We start from the raw sequence: 20,795 nt of genomic DNA, 5'->3' as shown, positions 1-20,795 counted from the left end.
TAAGTTGAATTTCAGATTTATGTAATATATAGTACTGCCTCAAATTGGTATAAGTTTTTAAGGTCTGTTGATTTGAAGGGAATTTCAGTAAAATATGTATATAATAATATTGGCAATATGCAGAAATAAGAAAAGCAGCATGGAATTTATTGAAGTTTGGAAAATACCTTCCTAAAATATCTTCCGGTCCTCCCAGAATAACCTTATTTCTGCCTAGGCAGAGATTTACTTGCCACAAAAAATCCCTGGTAGTTTCCTTTTTCCTTAACTTACTCAGAACTCACCACTGTTGCTTTTCTTCTACATGCCCTTCATCGAGGCTGCTCATTTTTTACCTGAATGCTTAAGGACCCTTTGCTCATTTATGAAGGTACAGAAAGAGGGTCACTTCTATCTCTGAATCTCAGGACAACTTCTGCATACTCCATGCCCTATACATCCTAAACTCCAGGGATAAAACAAGGTTCAACATGCACAAACCTAAGAAAAGTGTAAGATAGTGTTTTAAGTTTGCACACAAACACATACTCGACTGACTGTATACTTAAAGGAGGAGTGAATACAGAAAAATACAAGAGGCTTAAGGTCTGTAGGACTGGTATACATGTTTTCTCTTTCCAAACCTAGGCTCTAAGTCTTTCAAAGCAAGGAATTTCATGTTTGGTATTATCTACTTGTTTAATATTGGTCTTATCTTTATACACTCCACCAATGATATACACAGACCCTCTTACACCACTTTCAAGTATAAGATTCAGAAGGACAGAACTGAGACCTCTTATAAGTATGTCCACATGATCCAAAATAGAGTCTAGCAAATAGTAGACCATGAAGAAAGGTTTAGTGAATTGATTCTATTATTCTCTTTTTTTTTCTCTCTCCTCAATCTCAGAAGTGACCTTATTTGAATTTACTTTATCTAGTGAGATCATCAAAAATCTTTCCTATGATGTGGTTTTCCAAATGTAAAAGTATGGGCAGGACATTGCTCTCCGGATGATCTCAGGACAGGGCAGAAACACTGAACCATCTAAGCTCCCACTCAGGGAAGCAGGTATCTGACCTCATAGGAAACAGGGAGTTTTGTGTGAGGTGAGTATCGGTCATAACTACCAGGCGTAAAGCCTCCACCCTCAATAGCTTAAGAACAGGCATCTGCAAACTGAGTCATTGACACTGTCAATAATCTTGGGATTACTGGGACATGCTCTTGGATACGCCAAGGGACTTTCCCTAACAGAAAGTGATTCCTTGTATCCAAGAAACACACCCAAAACATAATTCCTTAAAATAATGCCTGACTTCTACCATCCAGAATTTGTGAATCATTTGCTTAAATCTGGGTCACAATGACAAGAACACGAGTCTCTAAGGGCACACCTGCCAAAAGGCGGCTGCTGTCCACGATGGTGAAGACACTGGTGTTTCTTCAGCGCTAGTGTCCCTAGACCTCTCAAAGAAAAATTCTATTGCAAGCTTGGTCCCTTGGATCTACAAACTTTTCCTCAGGCACTGAGCCAGCCACAAGTTGTTGTTGTTCAGTCACTGAGTCATGTTCAACTCTTTGCAACCCTGTGGACTGCAGGGTGCCAGGCTTCCCTGTCCTTCACTATCTCCAAGAGTTCCCTCAACCTTATGTCCATTTAGTTGATGATGCCATCCAACCAACTTAGCCTCTGTCATCCCCTTCTCCTCCTGCCCTTAATTTTTCCCAGCATCAGGGTCTTTTCCAATGAGTTGGTTCTTTGCATTAGTTGGCCAAAGTGTTGGAGCTTCAGCCTCAGCATCAGTCCTTCCAAATCAATATTCAGGGTTGATTTCCTTTAGGACTTACTGGTTTGATCTTCTTTCTGTCCAAGGGACTCTCAAGAGTCTTCTCCAGCACCAATTCTTTGGCCCTCAGACTTTTTATTGTCCACCTCACACCCATACATAACTTCTGGAAAAACTGTAGCTTTGACTATGTGGAACTTTGACTGCAAAGTGATATTTCTGTTTTTTAATACACTGTCTAGGTTTGTCATACCTTTCCTTCCAAGGAGTAAGAATCTTTTAATTTCATGGCTACAATCACTGCAGCTGCCATTAAGTGAAGAGGGCATGACAGCTCCTCCAGCCACTCAGTCAGTGTTAACCTGTTAGGTCAGCTGGCCACCAACACCTCCTCCTTGACTAATATAGAGTCCCTGAAACCAGCTGACAGGGAGAAAAAGCCCAGATTTGATTCATAGATGACTAGCTCAGTGAGTAGGCAAAAGCCAAAAATGAACTACTTCATCACTTCAGCCTCAGTTCAAGTTTGACCTAAAACACAAGAGTGATGTGAAACTCAACACTTGGAGTGGAAAAAATAAAGAGCAAAGGAAATCTAGATGTCTCTTAATGTAAATAAATACAATGTGTTAATAATAATGATGTCCAAGGTTCAAAGTGTATGTATAATTAAATTGCATGACAACAATAACACATGAGCCTGGAAGTAAGCTAGCAAATTTAAAACATTCTAAGTTCCCTAGATTTTTCTGAGAAAGAGTGTAAGCACTCATATATATTAGATTATAAATCAAAGACGTATGTTATAATCTCTGGTGTGTGTGTGTGTTAAATTGCTTCAGTTGTTTCCACCTCTTTGCAATCCTTTTGACCATTGCCCACCAGGCTTCTCTGTCCATGGGATTCTCCAGGCAAGAATACTAGATTCCAGGGGAATCTTCCCAACCCAGGGATCAAATCCGATAATCTCTGGAGCACCCTCTAAAAGAAATTTTTTTAAAAAAACCTGAAAAGTGTAGGGGGAGGGAGGTATAATCCAGAGCATTTACTCAATCTAAAAGGAGGCAAGGGACTTCCATGGTGGTCCAGTGGTTAAGATTTCACCTCCCAATGCAGGGTGTGTGGGTTCGATCCCTGGTCAGGGAGTTAAGATCCCACATACTTCGTGGCTAAAAACAAAGCATAAAAAAGAGAAGTAAAACAATAAAAGGAGGCAAGAGTGGGGACATAAAGGGATGTTAAAGCGATGGGAGAAGAGTTCCAGTTCCAGTGAGGATGAAAAAAGTTGGCGAGAGCTTCACGTTCACCTCAACAAAAGGCAAACATCACATAAACTACAGAGCCAAACTTTCTCAAAGTCACCAGGGCAGACATTTCAAAATAATCAAAGATCTTGAGACTCACAAGGCGGCAGAAGGTGAGCACTGACTACCTATGTCAGACACTGGAGAAACAGAGATTAAGTGCTGTAAATCAAACAAGGTGAACACAGACAAAGTGTGTAACAAATTGCCAAAACCTGAGCGTGAGCTAGCATGCCCGGGTATCACAGAAACAGGGGACTTTGCACCACTTGAAGATTCTGCTTGATTCCCCATTTGGTGCTCATGAGAAATTCTGCTGCTGCTGCTAAGTCGCTTCAGTCGTGTCCGACTCTGTGCGACCCCATAGATGGCAGCCCAACAGGCTTCCCCGTCCCTGGGATTCTCCAGGCAAGAACACTGGAGTGGGTTGCCATTTCCTTCTCCAAGAAGGAGAAGGCAAATACCTTCAGTGGTGCTGACATAGAGGAGGGAGCAACCATTATTGTAAGAAAGGCACAAAGCCCCACTAAGACGTTTCCTGCCTGTTTGGAGGGGGAGGTTTCAAACTCTGTTGCCCCCACAGCACAGATAAAGATACATCGTGACTGACTAGGGAAAAAGTAGAAGCAAAGAAACTTTTTATATTCTTAGGGGGGATAGAAGGGAACGTCTTGGTCCCAAATTCATGTACAAATATCATTAGAGGTTTTTATATTAGGAGACAGCAGAAACTTTCTCTCATATAAATCTTCCAACAATACAAAGAAGAGTTTGGTTGCTAGAGGAAGCAGACACAAGACCACTGAGAAAGCCCCATATTCAAGACACAAGCAGTGGGGTCCTGCCTAAGACTGAGGATGGACCAGGGTGATAGATAATGCCCTAGTCCCCTTACCAGGCTCATAAGCATCAAGTAATGAAAGGCTGAGGGCAGGAGGAGAAGAGGGCAGCAGCAGATGAGATGGTTGGATGGCATCACCAACTCAGTGGACATAAGTTTGAGCAAACTCTGGGAGATAGTGGAGGACAGAGGAGCCTGGTGTGCTGAGGTCCATGGGGTCTCAAAGAGTTGGACACGACTTAGGGACTGAACGACAACAAAGCAAGTCTACCAGTGGAGGGCAGGAAAGAGTGTAGAAAGAGACCAATTCTGTAGTATAAGTGTACCAGGAAAACTTGGAGCTGAGGGTGGAGTAGGAAAACTAAGAAAAATCCTCCATCACCCCAGCCTCCACCCTAAGCATGAGCTAATACTAGATGAATTTGAAATCTGAGTTGCCCAGACATAACCATAGCAACGGAAGAATCCCAGATTCACCTCCACTCCTTAGCAGGTTTACCCAATTCCCATACTAACAGCCCTGACAGACAGGCCTGCCATTATCTAGACATAAAATTATTCACCTCCGGCATTTGAAAAAGGGCATTTCAAAAATAAGAAAAGGTCAATCAATCAGTAAGTATAGCAATTCTAAATTTTCATGACCCTAAATATGTAAATAATAACTGACAGAAATAAATGAAGAAATAGATAAATCCATAATCACAGTGAGAGAGTTTCACACACCTTTTGCAATAATTGATATGATAAACAGGCACAAATCAGTAAGTACAGAAAAGATTTGAAAAACATAATTAGTACACTTAACCTAATTGACAGGTCAAAAACATCACATACAATATCTGAAGAATGCACATTCTTCTAAAATGCATGTTTCATTTTTTAATGACCACAACTGACATAAACCAACTTTCAAAATTGTTAAAGTTTCAATCATTAAGAATATTACAAATCATGTAAAATAAAGCTAGAAATTAAAAAATAAAATGTAACAAGACAATCCTCAAGTGCTTGAAAGTGCAACATTACACTTCTAAATAACCCTTGAGCCAAAGAGGGAATAACAATGGAATTGCTTGTTTTTATTTTAGTTGAATCATAGTAAAATTAAAATTATCAAAATTTATTAAATATGGCTAAGAACTGATTAGAGGAAATGTATAGCAGTAAGTGCATACTTTAGACAGACATCAAAATCAATAACCTAAGCTTGGACAAACTAAGCAATAACCTAGCACTTTCTAAAGCTGGTAAAAGAACAGAAAGTTAAATCTCAAGGAAGAAGAACACAGAAAATTAACAAAGACACAAATCGGTTTTTTGAAAATGCCAACGTAATTGATAGACTTCTATGTAAGCTAGTAAGTAAAAATGGAGAAAGCACACATTGCCAATAGTAGGAATGAAATTAAAACAGGTATTAGTAATATAAAGAAGATACTATACAGCTTGTGCTGAATCCGGCCTGCCACCTGTTTTTCAAATTTGTAAACAAAGTTCCAGTGAGATACAGCTGCCTCCACTCATTTATCTATTCTCTATGGCTGCTTTCTTCGTAACAGAATTAAATACTTGCAACAGAGATTACATTGCACTCAAAACATACAGTATTTACTAGCCAGTTCTTTGCAGAAAATTTAACTGTGTTATAAAGAATGTTATCTGATGAAACAAAATTTATGTTTGAAGGCAAGACAAGCAAAGTTAAGCATAACATACTTCCTGCCCCTACTGAGCCCTCCCTAATGTGCAGTATACATCTGTATTATATATTAACCAGATCTCCTCAAAGGTGGGAAAGCCTGCTTGACCATAAAGATCAATGTTGTTTTTCCTTATTCTAATGCCAGCATTGTAACTCCTGAGAAGATTAATTTTTCTTTCCTAATTCTGCATGTGGTCATCATGACCTATTGCACGTCTTCCTCTTGCAGATCTGGGCTACGTATATTAGTGAACTTTACATAAAATTTCAGTGTGTTATTTTGATGTACAATCTTTTTCTCAAAACAACTAATCTCAAAAATATACAAGCAACTCCTACAGTTCAACTCCAGAAAAATAAATGACCCAATCAAAAATGGGCCAAAGAACTAAATAGACATTTCTCCAAAGAAGACATACAGATGGCTAACAAACACATGAAAAGATGCTCAACATCACTCATTATCAGAGAAATGCAAATCAAAACCACTATGAGGTACCATTTCACACCAGTCAGAATGGCTGTGATCCAAAAGTCTACAAGCAATAAATGCTGGAGAGGGAGAAAAGGGAACTCTCTTACACTGTTGGTGGGAATGCAAACTAATACAGCCACTATGGAGAACAGTGTGGAGATTCCTTAAAAAACTGGAAATAGAACTGCCTTATGATCCAGCAATCCCACTGCTGGGCATACACACTGAGGAAACCAGAAGGGAAAGAGACACGTGTACCCCAATGTTCATTGCAGCACTGTTTATAATAGCCAGGACATGGAAGCAACCTAGATGTCCATCAGCAGATGAATGGATAAGAAAACTATGGTACCTATACACAATGGAGTATTACTCAACCATTAAAAAGAATACATTTGAATCAGATCTAATGAAGTGGATGAAACTGGAGCCTATTATACAGAGTGAAGTAAGCCAGAAAGAAAAACACCAATACAGTATACTAACGCATATATATGGAATTTAGAAAGATGGTAACAATAACCCTGTGTACGAGACAGCAAAAGAGACACTGATGTATAGAACAGTTTTATGGACTCTGTTGGAGAGGGAGAAGGTGGGATGATTTGGGAGAATGGCATTGAAACATGTATAATATCATGTATGAAACGAGTTGCCAGTCCAGGTTCGATGCACGATATTGGACGCTTGGGGCTGGTGCACTGGGACGACCCAGAGGGATGGTATGGGGAGGGAGGAGGGAGGAGGGTTCAGGATGGGGAACATATGTATACCTGTGGCAGATTCATTTCGGTATTTGGCAAAACTAATACAATATTGTAAAGTTTAAAAATAAAATAAAATTTTTTAAAAAAGTGCATATGACTATGTCTTCAGTTTCTAACAAGCAGATGAGTCCTCGGAGTATTCTGAAAGACTGTCTCCCCGGTTACAATTCTCAGGTTGGCTAGAATAAAATTCTCTCTCTCTCTCTCTCTCTCTCTCTCTCTCCCTCTCTCTCTCTCTCTATATATATATATATATATATAGGGGGCTTCCCAGGTGTTGCTAGCAGGAGACATAATAGATGCAAGTTGGATCCCTAGGTCAGAAAGATCCCCTGGAGGAGGGCGTGGCAGTATTCTCAGCACACACACACACACACATGCCTGTGTGTATATATATTGCTGCTGCTGCTGCTAAGTTGCTTCAGTCGTGTCCGACTCTGTGCGACCCCATAGACAGCAGCCCACCAGGCTCCCCCGTCCCTGGGATTCTCCAGGCAAGAACACTGGAGTGGGTTGCCATTTCCTTCTCCAATGCATGGAAGTGAAAAGTGAAAGTGAAGTCGCTCAGTCATCTCCGACTCTTAGTGACCCCATGGACTGCAGCTCACCAGGCTCCTCCGTCCATGGGATTTTCCAGGCAAGAGTACTGGAGTGGGGTGCCATCGCCTTCTCGGGTATATATATTACACACACACATATATATGATACATGCAATTTATTTTCTTTTTTTATCTTACCAGATTTCCATCATTTTTATTGCTTTTTCAAAAATCTAGTTTTTGTCTTGATTTTTCTCAAAACTGTATCTTTCTTTTCCATATTATCAATTCCTGGTCATATTTTAATTATCTCATTTCTCCCTCTTTTATGTTGTACTTTTCCAAAAAAAAATGCTTTGATAGATATTGTCGTTGAGTTGCTGAGTCATGTCCAACTTTTTGCAACCCCATGGACTGTAGCACACCAGACTCCTCTGTTCTCCACTGTCTCTGGAAAGTGAAAAGTGAAAGTGAAAGTCGCTCAGTCTTGGACAACGCTTTGTGACCCCGGGGACTATATGTCCATGTAATTCTCCAGGCCAGAATACTGGAGTGGGTACCCTTTCCCTTCTCCAGGGGATCTTCCCAACCCAGGGATAGAACCCAGGTCTCCCACATGGCAGGTGGATTCTTTACCAGCTGAGCCACAAGGGAAGCCCCTATCTCTGGGACTTTGCTCAAATTCATGTCCATTGAATCAGTGATACTATCTAGCCATTTCATCTTCCGCTGCTACCCTTCTCCTTTTGCCTTCAATCTTTCCCAGCACCAAGGTCTCTTCCAATGTAACTGACTCTACACATTAGTTGCCAAAAGTTTTGGAGCTTCAGTTTCAGCAACAGTCTTTTCAGTGAATCAACTCAGATCAGTTGCTCAGTCGTGTCCGACTCTTTGCGACCCCATGAATCGCAGCATGCCAGGCCTCCCTGTCCATCACCAACTCCCGGAGTTCACCCAGACTCACGTCCATCGAGTCAGTGATGCCATCCAGCCATCTCATCCTCTGTCGTCCCCTTCTCCTCCTGCCCCCAACCCCTCCCAGCATCAGACTCTTTTCCAATGAGTCAACTCTTCGCATGAGGTGGCCAAAGGACTGGAGTTTCAGCTTTAGCATCATTCCTTCCAAAGAAATCCCAGGGCTGATCTCCTTCACAATGGACTGGTTGGATCTCCTTGCAGTCCAAGGGGCTCACAAGAGTCTTCTCCAACACCACAGTTCAAAAGCATCAATTCTTCGGCACTCAGCCTTCTTCACAGTCCAACTCTCACATCCATACATGATCACAGGAAAAACCATAGCCTTGACTAGACGAATCTTTGTTGGCAAAGTAATGTCTCCGCTTTTGAATATGCTATCTAGGTTGGTCATAACTTTCCTTCCAAGGAGTAAGCGTCTTTTAATTTCATGGCTGCAGTCACCATCTGTAGTGATTTTGGAGCCCAGAAAAATAAAGTCTGACACTGTTTCCACTGTTTCCCCATCTATTTCCCATGAAGTGGTGGGACAGGATGCCATGATCTTCCTTTTCTGAATATTCAGGTTTAATTTCCTTTAGGATTGACTGGTTTGACCTTGTGATCAAAGGGACTCTCTTGAGTCTTCTCCAGCACCATAACTCAGAAGCTTCAATTCTTTGGTGCTCCAACTGTTACATATGTGCATAACTACTAGAAAAATCATAGCTTTATATAGAACTTTGTCAGCAAAGTGACGGCTCTGCTCTGTAATATGCTATCTAGGTTTGTCATAGCTTTCCTTTCAAGGAGCAAGCATATTTTAATTTCATGGCTGCAGTCACCATTTGCAGTGATTTTTGAGCCCAAGGAAGCAAAATCTGCCATGGCTTCCACTATTTCCCCTTCTATTTGCTATGAAGTAATGGAACCCAGTGCCATGATCTTAGTTTTTTTTTGATATTGAGTTTCAATCCAGCTTTTTCACTCTTTCACCCTCATCAAGAGGCACTTTAGTCCTCTTCACTTTCTGCAATTAGAGGGGTATTATCTGCATATCTGAGGTTTTTATCTTTCTCCTAGCAGTCTAGATTCTAGCTTGTGATTCATCCAGCCCAACATTTTGCATGATGTACTCTGAACATTTATAACTTTTTCTAATTTTTTATTTTATAAGAAATATATTAAATAAATATAATAAAAAGCATCTATTTCTACAAATTTGCCTAGAAACACAGCTTTCTCTGTATTTCTCTAATTGATAATGCTATGTTTTAAGTATTACTTGATTCTAAGGTGCTTTTCCATATAAAAAAATTATTTAAACTTTTAAGTAAATGACTTTGTGTTTAACGCTTGAATTTTACTTCTAAACTAACTGTGTTTTGATTAGTGAATATGCTTTGTATAATTTTATTCCTTGAAATTTATTGACACTTGCTTTGTGGCCTAGTAGGTCTATAGGTTTTCTGAGTATTTCATATTTGTTGAATAAAATTGTTTACACTCTAATTTGGGGCATTTTAAATTATTTTAAAAACACCTTTATGAAATTCCAACTAAAAAAATATAGAGCATATTTAATATTTAGTTTTAAACCGGCTCTTTCACGCTCTTCCTTCACTTTCATCAAGAGGCTCTTTAGTTCTTCTTCGCTTTCTGCCATTAGAGTGGTATCATCTGCATATCTGAGGTTGTTGATGTTTCTTGCACCTATCTTGGTTCCAGCTTGTAACTCATCCACCCCAGCATTTCTCATGATGTGTTCTGCATACAGGCTAAAAAACAGGGTGTCATACTCCTTTCTCAATCCTGAACCAATCAGTTGTTCCATACAGGGTTCTAACTGTTGCTTCTTGACGCATATACAGGTTTCTCAGGAGTTAGATAAGACAGTCTAGTATTTCCATTTCTTTAAGAGCTTTCCACGGTTATATTCTACACAGTCAAAGGCTTTAGGATAGTTGAGTCGGAGGTAAATGTTTTTCTGGAATTCCCTTGCTTTTTTTATGATCCAGGGAATGTTGACAATTTGATCTCTGGTTCCTCTGTCTTTTCTAAACCCACCTTGGGTGTCTAAAATTTCTTGATTCATGTAATACTGAAGCCTAGCATGCAAAGTTTTAAACATTACCTTTCTAGCTTGGGAAATGAGTGTAATTGTCTGATGTTTTTGAACATTCTTTAGTACTACCCTTCTTGGGAATTGGGATAAAGATTGACCTTTTCCAGTCCTGTGGCCACTGCAGGGTCTTCCAGATTTCCTGAAATATTGAGTACAACACTTTGATAGCATCATCTTTTAGGGTTTTGAATAACTCTACTGAAATTCCATGACACCCACTAGCTTTATTGATAGCAGTGCTTCCTAAGGCCCACTTGACTTCACACTCCAGAATATCTGGCTCTGGGTGACTGACCACACCATTGTAGTTATCCTGTTCATTAAGATCATTTTTGTATAGTTCTTCTGTGTAATCTTCCTATCTCTTCTGTGTCTACTAGGTCTCTACCATTTTTGTCTTTTATTGTGCCCATATTTGGGTGAAATATTCCCTTGTATTTCCAATTTTCTTGAAGAAGGGGAAAGAGAGAGTCTTTCCCTTTCTGCTGTTTGCCTCTCTTTTTATGCACTGTTCATTGAAGAGGGTCTTCTTGTCTCTCCTTGCTAGTCTTTGGAACTCTGCATTTAGTTGGAATACCTTTCCCTTTTTCCTTTTGTTTTTAGCTTCTCTTCTTTATTCAGCTATTTGTAAAGCCTCCTCAGATAACTACTTTGTCTTCTTGCTTTTTTTTTTCCCCCACCTCTGGGATGATTTTGTTCTCTGCCTCCTGTACAATACTATGGGCTTCCATCAACAGTTCTTTAGGCACACTGTTTACTACATCTAATCCCTTGAATCTATTTATCACCTCCATTGAATATTCATAGGGGATTTGATTTGAGTCATACCTGACTGGCCTAGTAGTTTTCCCTGCTTTCTTTAGTTTAAGCCTAACTTTTGCTATGAGAAGCTGAAAAATTGGCTCTAAAACATATATAGCCAACTGATTTTCAATAAAAGGGTCAAAGTAATTCAACGGACAAAAAAAATAATAATCTTGTCAACAAATGGTGGATGCTGATACAGAAATAAACAAAGTTTGGCCTGCACTTCACGTCATATGAAAATTAACTCAGATATATCACACACTAAAACATAAAATCTAAGACTGTACAATTTCTGGGAGAAAACATAGGACAAAATTAGTTACCATGGGTTAGGAAAATAGTTATTAAAAATCAGTATCCAAAATACATAAATAACTCATAAAATCAAACATTAAAAAACAGCTCAATAGAAAAATGGGCAACAGTCCCTTCATAAAAAAGGATGCCTCTAAACAGCCAATAAAAGTATTTTAGAGCTTCTGAAAGTTATTAATATTTAGTAAAGACTTTATTCAAAATGCAAGGAAAGATCACTACAACTAGTGTTCACTTCAGTCGCTCAGTCGTGTCCAACTCTTTGCGACCCCATGAATTGCAGCACACCGGGCCTCCCTGTCCATCACCATCTCCTGGAGTTCACTCAAACTCACGTCCATTGAGTCGGTGATGCCATCCAGCCATCTCATCCTCTGTCGTCCCCTTCTCCTCCTGTCCTCAATCCCTCCCAGCATCAGAGTCTTTTCCAATGAGTCAACTCTTCGCATGAGGTGGCCAAAGTACTGGAGTTTCAGCTTTAGCATGATTCCTTCCAAAGAACACCCAGGGCTGATCTTTAGAATGGACTGGTTGGATCTCCTTGCAGTCCAAGGGACTCTCAAGGAAAAAAAAAAAAAGTCTTCTCCAACACCACAGTTCAAAGGCATCAATTCTTCGGTGCTCAGCTTTCTTCACAGTCCAACTCTCACATCCATACATGACCACAGGAAAAACCATAGCCTTGACTAGACAGACCTTTGTTGGCAAAATAATGTCTCTGCTTTTCAATATGTTATCTAGGTTGGTCATAACTCTTCTTCCAAGGAGTAAGCATCTCTTAATTTCATGGCTGCAGTCACCATCTGCAGACAGATGGGCAAAACTTTCAAAAGTATGGAAATGATCAACTAATTTAAAGAGATAGAATAAGCAGGAAATACATTACACTCCTGTCAGAGGGTTTGAATTAGTGCAACAATGTTGGAAAGCAGTTGAGCATTAATTATCTATCGAAGCAGAAGATGCATGTACTTTGGGGAATATACCCTAGAGAAATGTGTGAGCATGTACAGCGGGCATGAAGAGGACATCCTAGTGTTCCTAACAGCTCCAAACAGGAAACAACTTAAAGGTCAAGATGAGTAGAACAAAGAGAGAAATGAAGTGTGATATAGCCATACAACAATATACTAAAGCAAACTAGTGAGCGAACCCAACTATATACCGTCAGTTGAAAGAAGAGAGAAAAAAAGATGGAATGCAGTATAATCCCATTTATACAAAGTGAAAAAGCTAGTAACTTAACTATAATTTTTAGAGCTATTTCTATACTGGTGGACAAAAACACACACACACAAAAAAAACAGGAAGTGATTATTAGGAGTGAGGATTGTGGTTATTTCTAGTGGAGAACATATGGAATATAATCTAATAAGGAAACCTGCGTCTTTTGAAGGACTGATAAGGTTATTTTTCTTGACGTTGAGTTTCTTGACTATAAGAGAGTCATCAATTTATAATTATCCAGTTTATACAGCAAAAGTTTATGAACTTTCTGAGTGTGTCAATCCTGTTCTCCTAAAATCAAAGGGCTTATATTTTTGTTTTACTTCGAGACAAAAATGGAGAGAGAATCTGTCAACAGTAATAGTAGTCCAGAGCCTTTTCCAAGAGTGCAAAGTCAACCCTCTTAAAAAGAGAATCAATTCTTTTTAGTGTTGGAGGCACAACAAGAGTAAAATTCTCTACACATTTTTGTTGTTACCTATAAGGTGATAGAAATTAATGGAGTCAATTTCACTGTAGGATGGGAAAACTACTAATAATAGATTTACTTCTCATATAGTCATGCCCACAAAATAAATTTTCATTTGGCAAAGGAGTTTTAAATTTATTCTTCAATAGTTTTGATCTTTTGGAAAATGTCTTTAAGACATTGTCTTTTAGTTAAAAGAAATTATATGGGGTAGTTGAGAATTATATAGATAAAAAAGGCTTCCCAGGTGGCACTAGTGGTAAAGAACCCATCTGCTAATGCTAGAGCCGTAAGACATGCAGGTTCAATCCCTAGGTCAGGATGATCCCCTGGAGCAGGGCACGGCAGCCCACTCCAGTTGTATTCTTGCCTGGAGAATCCCGTGGACAGAAAAGCCTGGTGGGCTACAGTCCATACGGTTGCAAAGAGTCAGATATGACTGAAGTGACTTAGCATCCGACTCTTTTCAACTCTATGGACTGTAGCCCACCAGGCTCCTCTGTCCATGGAATTCTCCAGGCAAGAATACTGGAGTGGATTACCATGCCCTCCTCCAAGGGATTTCCCCAACCCCAGGGATCAAACCCACATCTCTTATGTCTCCTGCGTTGTCAGGGGGGTTCTTTACCTCTAGCACCACCTGGGAAGCCCTTTAAATTTATTCTTTAATACTCTGACTTTTTTGAAAATGTCTTTAAGACCATATATACTTTCAGTTAAAAGAAATTGTATGGGATAGTTGAGAAGTGTATAGATAAAAAGGGTTTCCCAGGTGGCACTAGTGGTAAAGAACCCATCTGCTAGTGCTGGAGACACAAGAGATGCAGGTTGATCCCCTGGAGCAGGGCACAGCAATCCACTACTGATTGTATTCTTGCCTGGAATATCCCATGGACAGAAAAGCCTGGTGGGCTACAGTCCATAGGGTTGCAAAGTGTCAGATATGACTGAAGCGACTTAACATGCACACATATAAATATAAAATCTGATTCCTTTGGCCATCAGTATAATATGGCTGTCAAACTGTAACCAAATTTTCAAAACTTTTATTACATCTTTGAGATCCAATGTGTCTGATCCCATTAGGGACAGCGTTTCCTTGATCGCTGTTCTGTCTATGGTTCCTTTCCTCTGCCTCAGCATCTCCTCTCAAGGTACAATGTACCCCAGATACACTCACAGCTCACTGTTCTCTTCACTCAATGTTTTGTATGTAAAACCATTTTGGAAGAGCTTTCCTAAACAACTATCTCTAACATATACCCATGCATCACTATTATCTTCTTATGTGTATGTGTGTGCTTGTAAAATCCACTCAAGAATTTAGACAAAGACTTTGGTCACCATCACCATGTCCCTAGTACATGAGAGACTGCCTGACATGTGTTAATAATTAGGAAACATTTACAAATAAATTAATTTCTATGAGTACACTAACTTGAATATATTCTTTCCTAGTTTTTTACAGATAAGGAAACTGAGGCTGAAGGAATTCAATTCTTTTCAAGGTCTTACAAGGTGGGAAGAGATAGAAATGGGCTTGAAACCAATAAAAGAATTCTTTGATGTAGCCAGTCCAAAAGACATATTTCAGGCAAAGCTGAACTCACAAATGAAAAAGTCTAACTCTGATAATCCAATGGGAATGGAAAGGAACACTCAGAATACTTGTAGTCGACATAAGAGATTAAAAACATTATACACACACAAAAAAAGAGAGAACTATGGGTTCAAGTATGAATGTGCTTTACTGGAGAAGCAAAAGAATAGACACACTAATTGCTCATGGGGTAGAGATCACAATGCAGATTACAGACGGGCACATGGCACAGAGAGATCAAGCGATGATCCTGCTGCTTTTCTTCCAACAATGTGGTGTCAGCTTCAGGAAGCAAGCCTTTTCTCTGTCAGCTGTCAGTTGAGGAGGGAGATTAAGGAAGATGCAGTCCATCACCACGGCTGAAGAGAGGACAATGGAAGAGCCTGGATCTTGTTTCTTGGTCCAGGTGAAATCTGGTGCTATTACTTCCACTTGGGTGGACACTTCTGCTCGCAAGGTGGGCATGGTGGCCCAGGAGGGCATTTCTTCTGGCCCAGTGGAGGTGGGCATGGATGAGGTGGGCAAGGCTTATGGCACTTGGGTGGGCACACTTTTGGAGGTGGATGGCAGGGCTCCTTGCACTGATGGTGATGCTGATGTGGATGCGGATGTGGATGGGGATGGGGATGCGGGTGGTGAGACATCCTTCCTGGGTCTCACAGAATCTGAAATACAAACAGGCAACATTGTTCATAACAGAGAGTCCTACTAGTAAGTAGAACAATTAGCTGAGCCAACAACCCTCCCATTTCCAAGAACCCTTTATGGTCCCTAATATAGTCCTTGTGGTTTTTTGTAGCTTCTTTACCCTTCATTTTTAGCACCTCTTGCCCTCAGACCTTCAGTCTTTTCTGGTTAATCTCTCATCCTACCACTTTCTAAAGACAAAATTTCCTACACAGGTCTACTCTCAGTACAGATATAGTCTGAAGAAGAAGAATTTGGATATTAAAATTGTAGCCAATCTCAGAATAAGTCTCTACTTATACCTCCCATGAGGTCTTGTTTGCTAGTCTAACTGACTTGCTGTTGGTTTCTGAGGAGAAATGCAAAGGCCCAAATCTAGCATTCAGTGGGATTGAATGCTGAGAATGATGCATTTGGAACTAATGTAGGATATGCTACAGCACAGCATCTCGTCTCACTTACTCTCCCGCAGGGGAAGACTGTGCCTCTGATTCCAAGTCTCTCATCACATTCAAGATGGCATTCAAGACCAATTAACAAAATATACTCCTAAAACACATTATCTTCTTTTTCCCATAGAGAATACTAAATGGCTAAAGTAAAGTCACTTCTACCCTCAGATGAAACTCTGCCAGCCAAGTGCCAAAAAGACCTCTAAGAGTTGTACTCACCAGAGGCTCCAAAGAAGACCTAACTGAGTATCACGAAGCTAGCAGCACTGTGATGGAAACTCCTTTTATCAGGATCAGAGAGCTCCACCCAGGGGAACAGCCTAGCACGCTCATGATGCACTTGTTTCCCACCCCAAATACCACATGCTTCCAATCTCAAAAGTAACTTGCCACACTCATGCTGATATCACATAGCTCCCTTGTCCATGGGCTTCCTTATCTTCACTGAGGAAGTATAGGGTGATTCATTCAATACTTTGTCACATACTCCCTTGGCCAATGTTGTGCACCAGCCAGGAAATATGAGGAATTCTTTGACAATGGTGCTCCTCTTCCATTGTCAGACTTGGTACTTCCCCCACTCCCCAGCTCTCCAAGCATCTGGTATGTAAAATTCATCACTCCACTCCATTTCACCTGCCAGCACTCGCCTTTGTTTCCTTTGATGGTAGAAACCAGGGTTTACTAAAAGGACATACCTTAACCCACGCACACATTTTTTCTAATTTCCCCTTGTACCATATCCTACTGGTCTCTGGGCTTTACTTGACAATTAAGTGACTTAAACCTGACCACAAAGTCTATCTTGATTATCCAGGGCAAACACTCTCATGCTAGGTCTTTTTCACATGGCTCCATATGTGAGTTGAAGAGGACAACGTGATCCCTCAGTTTTCTAGGCCATAAATCATAAATAAGGCTCTGGCCCCTTCGTGACGCTCTACTTTTGCAGATTTATACACTGATCTGATCTCTGCAGTCCCATGATATGTGTCACTTGTGGTCTGCTAGGAACCCAAATTCCTCTTCTCTCATTATCTTCAAAATGAACTCAGTGTCTGAGCTATATCCTTTTTAGAAGTTTTTCCACTATTGATTCCTAAATATCTTGTGCTTCTTTCCCCTACAACAGTAATTCAATTGACTCTATCAGGCCCTTTATTTTAAATAACATTTAGTGTGTTTTCAGACATTCTTTGTACACTCAGAGAATGAACCTCAATGAATCACTGATTCAGCCATTCAATCCATGAGTATTTTTTCTTAAATAAATAAAATATAGGTGACATAGAACCCGCTGATAATTTATTAGTATAATTTGTAGAACTACAGTAGCATTTCAGCTAATATTATTCACTGTGCCTTCCAGGGGAAAGCTTGAGTGCCTTGGCTATGCAGACATCCATACACACCAGTACTCTGTGGCATTAAATACTTCCCAACCGCCTTGAAGATCAGTATATTAATCAGCTGTTAATTAAGGATAAAACTACACCTGCCTCAAAATGTTCCTATAAATGCAACAAAATGCCTAATAAAAGGCACATTGCATAGTCAGTCTTAAGTAAGTATGAGCTACCATATATCTAATAAGGGGTTAATTTCCAAACTACATAAGAAACTTCTACAACATAATAACAAAGAAAATTTAACAACAACTTTAATTTAAAATAGGCAATGGACTTGAATTCTCTCTTTTTTTAAAATTTTATTTTATTTTTAAACTTTACATAATTGTATTAGTTTTGCCAAATATCAAAATGAATCCGCCACAGGTATACATGTGTTCCCCATCCTGAACCCTCCTCCCTCCTCCCTCCCCATACCATCCCTCTGGGTCATCCCAGTGCACTAGCCCCAAGCATCCAGTATCATGCATCGAACCTGGACTGGCGACTCGTTTCTTACATGATGTTATACATGTTTCAATGCCATTCTCCCAAATCTTCCCACCCTCTCCATCTCCCACAGAGTCCATAAGACTTCTATACATCAGTGTCTCTTTTGCTGTCTCGTACATCGGGTTATTGTTACCATCTTTCTAAATTCCATATATATGCGTTAGTATACTGTATTGGTGTTTTTCCTTCTGGCTTACTTCACTCTGTATAATAGGCTCCAGTTTCATCCACCTCATTAGAACTGATTCAAATGTATTTTTTTAAATGGCTGAGTAATACTCCATTGTGTATATGTACCACAGCTTTCTTATCCATTCATCTGCTGATGGACATCTAGGTTGCTTCCATGTCCTGGCTATTATAAACAGTGCTGCGATGAATTCTCTTTAAAGATGACCTATAAATAACCATAGATACATGAAAAGGAGCTTAATATCATTACTGATCAACAGGGAAATGCAAATCAAAAGCACAATGACATGTCACTTCACACCTGTTAGAGTGACTATAATCAAACACACACACAAATAACAAATATTGATGTGGTTGTGGAGAAAATATAATCCTTGAACCTGTTGGTGGGATGGCAAAATGGTGCAACCACTGTGAAAAATATGAAGGTTAATCAAAAATTTAAAAAGAGAAAAAAGTGTTGCTATATGGTTCACCCATTTCAAATCTGTGTATTTATATAGGATAATTTAAATAAGGGTCTCAAAGACATATTAGCACTTCGAAGTTCACTGCAGCAGTACTCACTGTAGCCAAAATGTGGTTACAACTCAAACGTCCATCAATAGATGAATGGATAAATATCCTCTACTGTATACATTCAATGTGTCGGGAGCCGCGTTAGGCATTACTGACAAAATGAAGGCATGGCCCCAACCCCCTCTCCTCATCTCACAGGCACAGTCCCGGGATGAAGGAGTTAGGCCTTGTGATTCTGACTTGTTCTTCCCTTTCTTCAGTTGAGTTGGCTGGAAAGAATGTTAAGGTGCTTGAGAGAAGCCTGAGAAAGCACAAAGTCTTCTACAGTTGTGCCCAGAAAATAATCTATAAGGTAATCATTGACATTTGTTCAAGGATCTTTACAAAGAATGTCGCAGGATGAGCTTGCAGGCTGCAGCTTGAGGCCATGGGAAGGATTGTTGTCTGAGACCTGTTTGTGAGGGAAATATTTATGGCAAAAGAAGTTTGTTGAGTTTAGGGTTTAGGGATAATTAAGAATAGCTAGAAGCCTTTTTAGGAGATAGTGATCTTAAGATGCTGGGGGAAAACAGGATTTAGAAAGATAAGAAATAAACTGAGGAATGTAGCATGAGTTACAATGTAATCACAAGTTAAGTATAGGACACATAAGAGAAAGTAGATAGTAGATAGTAAAGCCAATTCTGAGAGAATCGCTGAAGCAGGAACTCTGTTTGAAAGACAACAATGATTTCTGGAGACAAAAAATCTGGGTGGGGGAAACTGAAAATGTCAAACCTCTGATATAATGCTTTGGTCAAGTATAAAAGCTTGAAATAAACATGTAGTTCCATACTATGAGTCAGAGACTACGTCATCGTCCGCCGACACCACTCACCCCTTCAGGCTGATTCCCTGGCTGCTGGAGCTGGACTCTGGCATCAATGTATTATTATTCCTCCTTAAAAAGAAGGAAATCCTGCCATATGAGACAACATAGATCAACCTGAAAGACAGTGTGCCAAGGGAAATAAACCAGACACAGAAGAACAAATACTGCATGAATCTCCTTATATGAAGGAGATTGGAAACAGTTAAACTCATGGAAGTGAAGAATAGAATAGTAGTTGCCAGGAACTGTGGGGAAAGAAAACAAGGTGCTGCTAATCAACAGGTATAAAGTTTCAGTCCTGCAAGGTCAATCAGTTCGAGAGATCTGTTTACCACATCAAGCTTGTATACAAAAACACTGTATTATATATTTAAAATATTGTTAAGAGAATACACCTCATGGTAAGTGCTTTTAACACAATAAAAAATTTTAAGAAGGTGAATTGCCACTATGGAGAACCATATGGAGATTCCTTTAAAAACTAAGAATAAAGCTACCATATGACCCAGTAATTTCACTACTGAGCATATGCCCTGAAAGTGAAAGTGAAAATGAAGTCGCTCAGTCATGTATGACTCTTTGCTACCCCATGGACTGTAGCCTACCAGGCTCCTCCCTCCATGGGATTTTCCAGGCAGGAGGACTGGAGTGGGCTGCCATTTCCTTCTCCAGGGGATCTTCCCAACCCAGGGATCAAACTCAGGTCTCCTGCACTGCAGACAGACACTTTACTGTCTGAGCCACCAGGGAAGCCTGCATATGCCCTGAGAAAACCATAATTCAAAAAGACACATGTACCCCAATGTTCACTGCAGCACTATTTACAATAGCAGGACATGGAAGCAACCTAGATAGATATCCATTGACAGATGAATGGATAAAGGAGTTGTGGTACGTATATATAATGGAATATCACTCACCCATGTAAAGAAAAGAATCTAAGTCAGTTGAACTGAGTTGGGTAAACTTAGAGCTGTTATACATAGTGAAGTATGTCAGAAAGTGTAAAATAAAGATCACATATTAACACATATAAATGGAATCTATAAAAATGACAATGATAAACCTATTTGCATGGTACAAATAGAAATGAAAACATAGAGAACATATCTATGAACACAGCAGAGGAAGGAGAGAGTGGGGTGAACTGAGAGAGTTCCATTGAAATATATACATTGCCACATGTAGAATAGATGGTTGATGAAAAGTTGCTATATAGTACAAGGAGCTCAGCTTGGTGCTTTATGATGGCCTAGAGAGGTGAGTGGGAGG

At 39.8% G+C, this 20,795-nt stretch overlaps 1 long non-coding RNA gene across 1 annotated transcript; it reads right to left on the bottom strand.

Moving 5' to 3' along the window:
* Positions 1 to 15,030: 15,030 nt before the first annotated feature.
* LOC113890440 lies at positions 15,031 to 16,300 on the bottom strand. Its single transcript, XR_003510494.1, has 2 exons — positions 16,260 to 16,300; positions 15,031 to 15,566 (listed from the first exon to the last, which is right to left on the bottom strand). It is a non-coding gene; the product is annotated as an uncharacterized LOC113890440 (long non-coding RNA).
* Between the last annotated feature and the right edge of the window lie 4,495 nt (positions 16,301 to 20,795).

This window comes from Bos indicus x Bos taurus, chromosome 3 (genome assembly GCF_003369695.1).
Source record: "Bos indicus x Bos taurus breed Angus x Brahman F1 hybrid chromosome 3, Bos_hybrid_MaternalHap_v2.0, whole genome shotgun sequence".
NCBI lineage: Eukaryota > Metazoa > Chordata > Mammalia > Artiodactyla > Bovidae > Bos > Bos indicus x Bos taurus.
The sequence above is the reverse complement of the archived record's forward strand: the minus strand, read 5'-3'. Positions and strand labels throughout refer to the sequence as shown.